This window comes from Lepidochelys kempii, chromosome 2 (genome assembly GCF_965140285.1).
Source record: "Lepidochelys kempii isolate rLepKem1 chromosome 2, rLepKem1.hap1, whole genome shotgun sequence".
In the NCBI taxonomy this organism is placed as follows: Eukaryota; Metazoa; Chordata; order Testudines; family Cheloniidae; genus Lepidochelys; species Lepidochelys kempii.
Window position 1 is genome coordinate 63,553,995 of NC_136381.1, and position 13,895 is coordinate 63,567,889.

The window sequence follows — 13,895 nt, forward strand, 5'->3', positions numbered from 1 at the left end:
GCTAAAAGTGGTCTGTACAAATTGCAAGTGCCTAATCTACATAAAGTGGAACTAATATGCTGTCAAAATCCCATACAGGTAACAATCAGCATCATTTTAAAGGAGATACAATATTGCTAAGATGTTTTAAGGATGGACCTGCCAGACAAGCATTACAGTAATTACCCCTGATTGTCAGAGTACTGGCCAGACCTAACTCTCAGGTGCCAAAGCATAGAAATGTGGCACCTTCCCACGCCCCTGTTCACTGGCCCAGTATGAGGCTGTTCAAGGGGAAGCCTGCCTTGCGACTTTTTACACAGCTTTGGGAAATTGGGCCTGAGGCTCCTTTGTGTGCTCTGCATTGTGTGTCAGTGTGTGTTCACCTCAGACCAGATCCACTCAGACAAACCACCAGGAAGAAGGCTTTATTCTGTAAAGAACGTAGAACAGGATTACAGTTCAGCAGCCTCCTCTCTGCTTGCCTGCTATGTGCTCCCAGCTCAGTCAGGGCTGAGACCTCCTGCTGAGGGCTGGGGGAGCAGAGGGTACATCCTGGAAGGAACCAGGAAGTTCTCCCAACATGCCGCAGTTTGTAGTTGCCATGGCTGCTATTGAAGCACACTGGACCTTGGGCTACACCCTTCCCCCACTTATTGAAAAGGCGATCTCGTCCCTTTCCTTAGTCAAAAACCTCTTGAGTTGAATATCACATGCCAACCCCTTTTTTCAAATATTTCCAAGAGCTTCCTTCCACGTCGCCCCACAGCAGCACTGGCCAAACCCACGGTCTCTGCTCCTCTTTCATCAGGCAGCCCACTGTTCCCAATCGAGCCAGACAGGTGCCGTTCACTGTCTCGTTGAGTACCGAGGAGCTGGTGAACTATCTCTGGGCACCTCTCCAATCTGGTCCAACTCTGTCTGCCCTTCTCCAATCCAATTAGTTTTGTTCAGACTCTCCTCAGTTTGGTCTGTTTCCTCCATGGTCCCCATGGTCTGGTCAGAGTACTGAGGGTCTGAGTCAAAATGGTCTGGGTCTGGGTCTTGTGACTAAATACATGATAGCCCTGGCTCCCCTTCATTGCACTATCCATCCCCCATATCCCAGGGATCCTCTGTGTACGTCATCTCCCTACTGGTTTTCTTTCCCCTATAGCAGGCTGGTCTATCCTCGGAGCTCCCAGTAAGTTCCTTCCCTGCCTGTGCCTCCAATGGGAAGTTTCCCTCAAGTCCCAGCTTGGCTCCCTCCATTTGTACCTCCCTGCCTCTTGGTTGATTGACTCCACTGATATGTAGGAACATGCATGGTGTAATTCGGTTATGGTGTATTACCTATTCCCCTTCTGATTCTGGCCACACAGCATAGACAGGCAAGTCCCCTTGTCTTCTGATCATGATATTGGTTCTCAGCTGTCTACCAGTTTGTCTCCCTTTCTTCTCCCTGGCTACTAGTACCCTGTCTCTAGGAGCAAGTGGGGCTTCTCATGTCTGACAGTCATAGTACTGTTTCTGGTGAAATTTGGTGGCTTCAGATGACTGTGCAGCCTGATGATATGCTCTCTCTTGGTATTCCCTTAGCCAGGAGACATACTCCTCCACCTCCACCCCCTCATCTCTCTGGTGGGGAAAACCCAGTGCCAGATCTACCTTCAGCCTTGGGTGCTGGCCAAACATTAGGAAGAATGGGGAAAACCCAGTGGATTTGTGCCAGGGCAGTGCTTTAATGTCCTTGCCCCTTTTGCCCCCCCGCCCCCGGGGCTGCCGACAGCAGGGGAAAAAGGGTAGCTGCCCCGGGGCCAGCGATTTAAAAGGGCCCGGGGCTCCCAGCCGCCACTGCTACCGCAGCAGCAGCCAGAGCCCCGGGCCCTTTTAAATTGCAGCCAAAGCCCTGTGTGGCAGGGGCCAGGCAGCACAGATGGGCTGGCTGGGGGAGACTGATCCCCAGCCCCGCCCCTTCCCGGGCCCCCATACCGGTAAGAATTTATTATTACTTTCACCTTTGGAGAATACTAGGACATGCATCATCATCCCCCAGACATGAATCATCAGCCTCTGGAAGGTAGCTGGGGCATTCTGTAGACTGAAAGGCATCCGATTACATTTGTAACCCTTCTGCCAGGCCAAGTTGATAGCAGCAAGGGCCAGGTTCAGTACACAGTGGTTCCCTCTCATCAAAGCAAATGCAAAACTGGCTCGAGCCCCACCCAGTGACCTGAGAAAATCTTACACACCCCCTGGGCACCTCAAAGAGGCAATACTTCCCCTCTTGCAAGCACAGAGTCTCGGTGTAGCAGAGAATCTTTAACAACATGAGGTAAACGACATCAGCATTAAATTGGGAAAACACCACAACTAGTGTTCATTAACCAAACCATGAGCAAAGACCCACCCGAACAAATTGGGCCACATCCTTTCCCTCGGGTTCTTGAGTCCAAGAACCCAAACGTCTCTTGAGTCCAGCAATCCAAAAATCACCCAAAGTCCAAAATGTCCAGCCCCAGAGTTCAAAAGTTCATCTGCAGAGTGTTACTCCCCAGTCTGGGTAAAATTGAGCCTGTGGGGGGGGGAAAGAGGTAACAGGCACCTTACGTGACCTGAAGCTGACTGCCCTACAGCTCCACAGGGCTCCGCTTCGCCGTCTCACGAACGGCTCCGCCAGCCGTCTCACGAATGACTCCGCCAGCCTATCCACGAACAGCACCACTGCACTCTAGATCTTCAGGCTCCCCACTACTTGACACAGTGCTCAGTGATTTCAGCTCTTAGTAATTTTAGCTCTTTAGTGATTTCAGCATTTCTCGCTCCCGGATGCCCTGCATGAACTGCTGTGTCAACTTATAACGGGGAAAGGATGGCCCTCTCGGAGCTTCTCCTCTACTACCCTTAGTAGGGCCTCTAACTTGATGGCATAGGATGAAGCTGTCTCTCTAGGGCATTGGCGTCTCTCATGAAAGTCTGCCATGGGGTCCAGCAATAAATGGCAGTCACTGTACTCTGCTCTAAGCTCTTCAATAGCTTGGGCTGGAAACTTCGCCTGAGGTGGCAAGTTAAGGACTAATTTACGTCCCCCCCCCCCCCCACACACACACACCTCAGGTATTTGACGAGGGTGGGGAAACTCAAAGGCTAAGGAATGCCAGTGGCTGCTAGCAGGTACTGGATACCTTTTATCCAGTCCTCTATGTCTACCCTGCAGTCTGCACCACCCCTGAACACAGGAACCCCACGGATTTGATGCTGTGCAGGGAGGTATGGCATTACTGTATTCCTCCCCAAAATTTCCCCCCCCCCAGTACCTTCACCCTTAGTAGCAGGAGGGTCCTGGTTAAACACCCATTGGGGGTCTCAATTTTCACTGACACCAAACCAGGGTCAGGCCAACTTCCCATGGCTCCAAACTGTGAATCCATGCTGCCCTGGTTCTCTTCTGTGGCAGCTTCCCTACTGTGTGCAAAAAATTAATCTTCCCCTATCCGAGTCATGGCACCAATAACTAAGAAAATGTAGCCCACCCCCTGAGGTTGTTTAGGATAAGGGAAGCCTGCCTTGCAACTTTAGGGACAACTCTGGAAAACTGGGCCTGAGGCTCCTTTGTGTAATCTGCATTGTGTGTCAGCGTGTGTTCACCTCAGACCAGACCCACTCAGACAAACCACCAGGCACAAGGCGTCATTCTGTAAAGCAGGTTCTCAACCAGTGGTCTGGGGCCCCCTAGGGGGCCTCGAGCAGGTTTCAGGCCTCCAAACAGGGCCAGCATTAGACTCGCTGGGGCCCAGAGCAGAAAGCCGAAGCCCCACCCCATGGGCCTGAAACCCAGGTCCCTGAGCCCCTCCACCTGGGGCTGAAGCCTGAGCAGTGTAGCTTCATGGGGGCCCCCTGTGGTGTGGGGCCCCAGACAATTGCCCTACTTCCTGCCCCCTAATGCTGGCCCTGGCTTTTATATGCAGAAAACCAGTTATTGTGGCACAGGTGGGCCGTGGAGTTTTTATACCATGTTGGGGGGGCCTCAGAAAGAAAAAAGGTTGAGAACCTCTGCTGTAAAGAACATAGAACAGGATTACAGTCCAGCAGCCTCCACTCTGCTTGCCTGCTATGTGCTCCCAGCCCAGTCAGTCCTGAGACCTCCTCCTGGGAGAGCAGAGGGTACATTGTACAATTCAACCCCCCTTACAGAAAAGTTCTAACTCCCACAATAACTAAACTCCAAAACAAACAAGCCCATGTTCTTCTTTTGTGTCATTTGAACTCCTCTCAGGGTGCTTTCTAAGCCCTTTTTGATCCTACCTGTAAAGAACATAGAACAGGATTACAGTCCAGCAGCCTCCTCCCTGCTTGCCTGCTACTTGCTCCCAGCTCAGTCAGTGATGCGACCTCCTGGGGTGGGTGGGGGAGGGCACAGGGTACATCTTGGCAGGAAGTTCTCCCAACATGCTACAGTTTGTAGTCCACAACTTGTAGTTACCAGGGCAGCTGTTGAAGCACACTGGACCTTGGGCTACGCCAATAAATAAATAAAAGATTGCTTGATGTGCATCATTGCGTAGGGACCACGAGTCTGAAATGAACAGCCTGAGTTTGTAAAGATAATGGCTCATTCACAATTGAGCTGAAGGAACAACAGCAGGAATAGGAATCTTTAAAGATGACCTGCAAAAGGGGAAAAATGGGTTGGTACCATTTTCACTTCTTTGTGATGAATAAAAAAAGGCTGGAAAGCTATTTTTTCTCCTTTCGAAAAAAAAATAGAAAAATCATATCTTGTTTTCATTGTTTTCCTGGAAGAGTCTATAGAAGACCAGAGAGCAAGTATAATTATACTAAGGATGTGAAAACCAATTAACAAAGATAAGTGATTGCTATTAAGACCACTAAAAATGTTGGGTTTTGTGTCTTTTTACTTAAAAGCTAGTTAATTCAAAGGCATTTTCACAAGGATCTTTTCTTCCATGTGTTCAAAGATTTAACACTCCCAGTCCCTCAATTAAAGGCTGAGAAGCCTCCAAAATCCACTTCTTTGAATTCTCTAAGGCAGCTGTCTTCAAACTTCATTGCACCATGACACCCCTTCTGACAACAAAAATTACTTCATGACCCCAGGGAGGAGGAGGGGACAGGACCAAAGCCTGAGCCCACCCCAGCCTCACTGCCCTGGGCGGGGGGAGGGTTGCCAGGTATTTGGTTTTCAACTGGAATTCCCGGTCAAAAAGGGACCCTGGTGGCTCTGGTCAGCGCTGCTGATTGGGTCATTAAAAGTCCAGTTGGTGCGGGGCTGGCAGGCTCCCTACCTGGCTCCTCGTGGCTCCCCGGAAGCAGCGACATGTCCTTTCTGCTCCTCGGCAAAGAAACGTGCGCTGCCCCCGCCTTGATCACTGGCTCCACAGCTCCCATTGGCGGGGAACTGTGGCCAATGGGAGCTGTGGGGCAGCGTCTGCAGACAGAGGCAGCATGCAGATCTGCCTGGCTGACTTCTTCCTAGGAGCCGAGGGACATGTTGCAGGGAGCCATCCGAGGTAAGCACCGCCCAGATCCAGCACCCCAAAATCCCTCCTGTGTCCCAACCCCTCTCCCTGAGCCCCCTCCCTTACCCAAACTTCCTCCCAGAGCCCACACAACCCACCGTAGCTCAAACCCCACATCCCCTCCCACACTCCGAACCCCTAGGCCTCAGCCTGAAGCCCCCTCCTGTACCTCAAACCCCTTATCCCTGGAGCCCTCACCGCCTCCCACACTCAACCCCCTGCCTCAGCCCAGAGCTCCCTCCTACACGCCAAACCCCTTGGCCCCACCCTCAGCCTGGAGCTCCCTCCTGCATCCCAAACCCCTCATCCCCGGCCCCACCCCAGAGCCTGCACCCCCAGCCGGAGCCCTCACCTCCTCCCGCACCTCAACCCGCTGCCCCAGCTGAATGAAAATGAGCGAGTGGGGTTGGTGGAGAGCGAGCGACAGATGGAGTGGGGATGGAGTGAGTGGGAGGCAGGGCCACGGGGCAGGGGCGGGGCAAGGGTGTTCAGTTTTGTGCAGTTCAAAAGTTGGCAACCCTAGGAAGGGGGCCAAAGGTGAAGTCCAAGGGCTTCTGCCCTGGGCAGGAGGCATGTAACCTTAGCCCCTCCCTGGCTTCGGCCCTGGGCGGTGGGGCTCAGGCTTTGGCTTCGGCCTCGGCCCCCACAAGTCTAACACCAACCTTGGCAACCCCATTAAAATGGGGTCGCAACCAACTTTGGGGGCCTGACCCACATTTTGAGAACCCCTCTCTAACGAGATGTCCAGAAAAAATCAGGATAAACAAGATATTACTGATATTAAGCTTCTTTTTTTTAAAAAAAGTAGAATTAAAAAAAAATCTAATTTCAGGCTGCCTTTAAATATTCTCATATCCATTTCCTTCCCCATCTTTTAATTCCCCTCTAAGCACTCTAGCATTGAAAAGATTGATGATTAAGCTGTTACATGGGATCTTCTGTGACCAGCATCAGTATCTGACACATTAGTGTACAAAATGTTCCTGCAGAGTCGTATGCAGCCTTAGCAATTCAATAGCACAGAAACAAACCCAGTCATCAAAAAGTGCCACAGACAATAATTTGCATGTCAGACAAACATACATAGAAACCGATGTAAGGATTTTTAGGGGGCCTATCTGACCAGAAGACTTCGGGGAGCCTTACAGTATACCTCCCACTGGGTCCCACCTTAAGCCCATCTATCAGAGCTGGAACAAAAGAAACCACCACACTGATGTCAACTGACAACAAGACTTTATTTACTAAAGGAGAGGGAAGGCAGGGGAGGGGGATGAATTAAGGACTCTAGAGATTTGGAATAGAAACACACACATGCACACACACTTGATAAGGCAAAGGTGTTCTTCTACCTTCTTCAGGTGCTGCTGCTGGAGAGGCTGCAGAGTATGGATCAGCGAGGTCAGCGATGGACACCAACAGTGGATCACAGGTGTAGAAGACAGGTATGTAATCCTATCTCAGACCCCCTCTATCCCTCATTGCATCATCTATGGTTGTAAGTCTGAACTAACTAATCGGACCGAGTCTGCACATGCAGGTCTGTTTCCCAAAAGAAAATAACACACCCCAAAATGACAGTTCTGTTTAGTGAGTGGCTACTGAAGGCCAGTAGCCAGTGTGAAAGGCTGTATCACACCACAGAGAGAGAGCGTTGGACACCTGAGCCCCTAAAGACTCAAGAGCCCCTGGCCCTTCCCCTCATCTGCCTTTATAGGAACTGGTTGCTTAGCAACAACAGATTCCCGCTCTTTCTACTTTCCTGCCTTTTGCTCAGTGTAGGGGAACAAGAACCTATCACAACATGGAGGTCACCTTGTTCTTATCCCAGACCAAGATGGCCGCCTAATAAACAATACCTTAAAACCCAACTTGGTGTGTGTGCCTTTCCCATTAATTTGTCCAGGGCGAAGCTGTGACTAACACTGATGTTTTGTGGATAAGTTAAATCCTCAAAAGGCACCTCACAAATCAAGACTGGGGTTGGTGGAGCTCTTTTGTAACTGAGGGCATTACTCAGCAACAGCTCTTACTACCTGGGAAGGAGAAAGAATAATCAGAAGTGACTCAAACAATATCACCAGAAGTTCCACCTGCGGAAAAAAAATGCATGATTTATGACAGCCAATGCAGTCAATAAATCCAGAAGAATATGCATAGATGGGGAAACAGTTACAGCTAACCAAAAAAAATCAGAAAGTAACCCACAGAAAACTTGGTGCCAAAAGTAATTGACATAGTCATCAAATCAATTTCTGATGGTGCAGAAACTCTAGAAGAGAATCTGCTTCTCTATGCTACAAAACATATGCATTATACACTTGCCTTAATCCAGATAGTCAGTGCCCAATGTGAGCCTGGTACAATGAGCAGACAGAGATGGTCTAGATCAGTGGTTTTCAAAGCCGATTCGCCGCTTGTTCAGGGAAAGCCCCTGGTGGGCCGGACCTTTTTTTTTTTTACCTGCCGCGTTCGCAGGTTCGGTTGATCGCGGCTCCCACTGGCCACAGTTTGCTGCTCCAGGCCAATGGAGGCTGTGGGAAGCGCAATCGGCCGAACCTGCGGACGTGGCAGGTAAACAAACTGATCCAGCCCGCCAGGGGCTTTCCCTGAACAAGCGGTGGACCGGATTTGAGAACCACTGTTCTAGATAGTACTTAGTCCTGCCATGAAAGCAGGGGACTGGACTAGATGACCTCTCGGGGTCCCTTCCAGTCCTATGATTCTATGAAGTAAACAGTTAATTTCCTGAGTTTACTTTCCACACATTTGTATCCTAGCTGTGGATGAAATTATTATTTTTGGTAACTGAGCAGATACAGAACTTAATTTAGAGACAGCATTTCCTTGGTATATTTTCGCCCTCTTCCTTCCCCCTCCCCCTGCCTGTGACACTGGGGAGATACAACTCTGGGACATTGAAGACCTTTTCATAAAATATTCTTCACAATTATTTATTTTTTTAAAAAAGTACAAACCTTATGATTGCAAATGTTCTTTGAAATCTTAGCCTTTCTGTCATTAGCCACAGCAATACCAGTGAATTATTCTTCTGCAGTTCAAACTGCCCAAGGTCATAATAAAGAACATTTCCCACCAAGAAATGTATTGTTTTCACATAACTAAAATAATTTTCAGATGTAAAAGTAAAAAAGCAGTGTGTATTGGTGTATATGACTGAGCAAGAAAGACAGAAGAGAATAATATATGGAGGTATAGTCACAGAGGAATTGAATCATAAATTGACTTTAGTGCTTCTTTACTGTAGCAGAGAACCAGTAGAGTGGGAGCACATTTTGTTTGTTATTCAGATACACTATGACCAGTAGAATAATCCATGCACTGCCAATGTCCAGCTATTTATCTATGGTCTTTCTAATGTGCCTATCACCTTGGTATTGAGATACTGAAAGATCTTTAAAGAAGCAGAATGCTAAGTCTTTGCATTATCAGTGTATGGAGTGTGCATATGTGTGCAACTGGGGAAGTGAGCTTTCTTGTTTTCATTTTAATCAGTCTGGAGATAGTGCTGTACTGTTTATGGTACACTTGGACAATAAGAAAAGCACACAGACTTTCCTAACCCATTCTGTTTCTTGAAGGAAGAGCTAGGTAATTTAGAAATCAGACATTTCTGCACCCAATGGAAATTACAGTCACTTGAGGGTGAGACTGGAGTTTATGGACCAAAAAGCCATTCATTAGTATCATGAACACTTGGCTACTTATTCTTGGAATGAAGGATACTGAAAGGTTAAGCAGGTACCTTTTTCAAAGGCATACCAGAATTAGGGACAGATGTTCTGTGTTAAAAATAAAGGACACAACATCACTGACACTTAAATACAGCATGGACACCAGACAGATTGTCCTAGCCAAGCCGATACTGTTATTCTTCCTAATAATACCCACACACAATGCAGCTCCAGAGCGGGCCACCCTTCACCTCTCCAGCTGAGAGTACCACCCACAAGCTTAAAAATACTATGTACATGTAATAAATCTATGACCACAAACAAGGATCACCACAAGTGCCAGCCAAATTGCACACATCTGACACTGGGGATAGAACTCAGGATCTTCTGCTACAAAAATACAGGCTGGGAATTTTAGTGGGAAGGTTATATCCAAAATCCCAAATGTCCCCCCCCCCCCAATTATTGACATTTTCCTTATTTTGATTTCAAGATTTTAGATTGTTTATTTGGGATATCTTATTTATTTGGTCAGCTGATATATTCTGAATCTGGTTAATCAAGGTCACAGAAAATTTGGAAGGGAGCATGTGATTAAAAGAAAATTGCGTCTAAGGAATTTCACAAAAGCATTAAAAAATGGGGGAGGGAATCCTTGATAAAGTAAAAAGTAAAGGGAATGCATTGGGATAATTATATCGCAAGAGGAATTTTTAAATCCACAAATTGGTTTGATTAAAATAATGTTATGAATTCACTAATTTACTATTAAAACATAAATTATATTGAAATGACCACTGGTCATGGTGTTGAGAATATATGCTAAAGAGTTCAAACTTCCATTCATTCACTACAAATACCTCTTGAGATATCCTGTTTTGTAACTCAATACATCAGGCACTGGAAATATACATCATTGTAACAGAATTGGTGAGCAGGATCTCTACATTCTATGCATTCAAAATTTAAATAAAGAGATAAAGAGTAGACTAAGAATTGAGGTAAAAGTATGGGTTAAAGATGTATGAGATCCTAATTTGGAACTGGATCTGTTCAAGATTGATAGTGGTAAAAACAAAACATATTGATGCCTTGGAAGATATAGAAGCATTAAGTGGAAGAGACTTTTCCACAAACTTAATGGTGATTGATTTGCAAAGGGGGTGGGGGGGGAACTTGCATAACAGGAGAAAGCAAGGCTATCGTAAGGATTTTTCTGAAAAGACTGGTGCCATGTTCAGTATATATAAATAGGTAATGGATATGATGCATGTAAATTAAATAATAATGAGATGATTATTTGACTCGTCTGTTGTTGTATTTTATTTTATTTTTTCACTCATATTTGAAGGCCAGGATTGTCAAAGGTGAGTAGTGATTATGGGGGGCAACATGAGGGGACCTGATTTTCAGAAAGTGCTGAGCATTTGCCCTCCAATAAATCATGCCCTTTTACAAGGTTTCAAACGAACACCAAAAAAACCAGAGGCACTCCAAATTACTAGTCATTTTTTAAACTCTTCGCCTAGTTTATTTTGGACATCCAAGGAAGACGTGCAAAAGAGTGCTTACGGTAAAAAACAAAAAGTTCTTCCGAACTTTAATGCTTTTTAAAGGAAAATTTCCCCTCCTTACACAACAGCATAATAAAAAATAATAATCAGTTCATATTATAAGTTTCAGGGTAACAGCCGTGTTAGTCTGTATTTGCAAAAAGAAAAGGAGTACTTGTGGCACCTTAGAGACTAACCAATTTATTTGAGCATAAGCTTTCGTGAGCTACAGCTCACTTCATCGGATGCATACTGTGGAAAGTAGAGAAGATGTTTTTATACACACAAACCATGAAAAAATGGGTGTTTACCACTACAAAAGGTTTTCTCTCCCCCCACCCTACTCTCCTGCTGGTAATAGCTTATCTAAAGTGATCACTCTCCTTAGAGTTTATGCTCTAATAAATTGGTTAGTCTCTAAGGTGCCACAAGTACTCCTCTCCTTACAATGTATATGATAATCAAGGTGGGCCATTTCCAGCACAAATCCAGGGTTTAACAAGAACGTCTGAGGAACAGAGGGGGGGGAGGAACAAACAAGGGGAAATAGGTTACCTTTTATAATGACTCAGCCATTCCCAGTCTCTATTCAAGCCTAAGTTAATTGTATCCAATTTGCAAATTAATTTCAATTCAGCAGTCTCTCGTTGGAGTCTGTTTTTGAAGTTTTTTTGTTGAAGGATAGTCACTTTGAGATCAGAAATTGAGTGACCAGAGATTACCAGCAGGAGAGTAGGGTGGGGGGAGAGAAAACCTTTTGTAGTGATAAACACCCATTTTTTCATGGTTTGTGTGTATAAAAACATCTTCTCTATTTTCCACAGTATGTATCCGATGAAGTGAGCTGTAGCTCATGAAAACTTATGCTCAAATAGATTGGTTAGTCTCTAAGGTGCCACAAGTACTCCTTTTCATATTATAAGCTCTTCCATAATATTTCATTTTTAGAGAAGACTTTTGAAAACTTATTTAGGAAAGTGCAAAATGTAAAACTCCACAACGTTTGTTTTGCTCCAACCAAACAGTAGTGAACAATGTTTAAATGAAATGTAATTACCTTGTACCTCCTCCCTGCAGGACTTTTTCCAGTTATATAATCCCATTCCTTTCCCTTGACACAGCCTCATATCACCAGACTCAAAAATTAGGTAGTAACAAATCTTCTACATAAACTTAAGTAAAACTCAGTGATTTTGCAGTGAGAGCAGAGAGCTTCACCATCCACCACAATTCACTTTCCTGCCAACAGGATCATGTTCTCTTCTTAGCAATACATGTCTTGAGTTAAGGCTGGAGTAATCTGCTACTCACATTTCCCTCCTGATGTCTTCATTGGGTAGCTAGCTAGCCCACTCCCTCTTTGGCATTTTAGGTTCCAGAATGTAGGCAGCTCCCCCTACATTTCATTCATGTCTTTGTGGACTCTGCTGTCTTGCACACCTTTATGCTGCTCTGTTGCAACAGGGCCATGAAAACTTCCTGTGATCCAGCTCTTGCTACTTATCCAGTCCCTTTACCACACTTTGGAACTGAAACATACCAGAACACAAAGTAATTGTGAGCTTCTGCATTCCTCCAGTTGGGAATTCTTATCATCCTAATGCATTCTGCAGCATATCATTTTTAGTCCTTGATAAGGGGAAGCAAGGGGATCAGAGATACTTCTGTAATAGGAATCGAAATGTAAAGTGGGCATGTAATTCTTCTCTGTCTAAAAACTCCCCCAAAGAAAGTTCACCAAGATTTAGAGGGCAGCTAGCTGCCTCCTGAAGTCCAAGATTGAGAGCTAGATGACTGTCCCTGGAAACATTAGGAATGCAAGAGAATAGAAGACCATTGAACCCTTCATCTCATGTAGTTATGGGGAGCCTAGGCCAGTTGTAAAGAGAAGGGAATGTAAAGGGCAGCACTGGCCTGAAACCAGACACCAACTACCTGATCCAAAGTCTACTGAAATCAAAGGAAAGACTCCCATTGACTTCAAAGGGCAATGGATCAGGCCCCAGCTGAGTTTTGCCTGGTGTCAAGTTTTGATGCAAAAAGCTCACAGAGCCCTACGCCCAAAGCCTAGGTCAAAGAGTGAGAATCAGTGAGTACCATCGTTGGAACCCAGGTCTCCCGCAAGCAGCGCACTGCACTTCCTTCTGTATCACTGAGCCAGCTCCATGAATAGGATTTGAAAATAATAGATAATTTTAAAAGACTTTTAAAAAATCATTTAATTAGTTTTCATTTCTCCTACCTGCTCCTGATAAATGAACATATTAAACTGCAAAGACTCAGGAACCTCCAAAAGCCTTTGATGTATATTAGAATAATCTAATAATTAACCTCAGGATTCACCAGCATGACACATTTAGGCAAAATGAATCAGTGCTTATGATGAAGGGAATTCCAGATCTGCTAGCCCAAGGTATCGAGCTGGTTTTGTTCATCTCAGTCTAGCAACAGAGAGCTCTGAGCTTCTTTCACTACATTTTATTCTTGGCGAGAGATTCTTTTTCAATGCGTACTTTTCTAAACAGTTTTCCACACCATTGCTTCAAAAGACAATACTGAGAAATAAAATTTGGTTTGCTTTTCTGCCCAGCTTAAATAATGCATATGTGAAACAAAGCTCTACCTACTCTCTAACTGTTCTGTATCGGTGTCTGATTTTAGAGGGCATTGTTCAGCTTAGAGTAGTTATTAAACACCTCCTACTGATGTAGCCACCAGGTCTAATTGTTAGGTCTTTCTATATAATGAGTTAGAGATAGACGTGCTCACTATTTATCTCACTCATTCTGATACCACTCTTATTTTGTGCTTTCTAATGAAGAGCAACAGTTACTCAGATTGCTACAAGTCCATCAAACAGAAAGATTCGATTTACTCCTCTAATTCTACACAGACATATACATGTATGAAGTGTAACTATGTCTCAGCAAGCGAGCTTAAATGCTAGTTTGTTGAATGCGAAATGTCTTGGCAAAACAGTTTGGGTTTGACAAATTTTTGTCACATCATAGGCAGGGTTCCAGTGGAACTCTGTCTGCCAAGCACAGCAAAACCTACCTGGTTCCCTGCCAGCTAGCCTGGTGGGCTGCTGGGGAGCTCAGACTTCTGGGTCCTGGACTTTGCCCGGCTATACAAATAGCCTTGAGGCC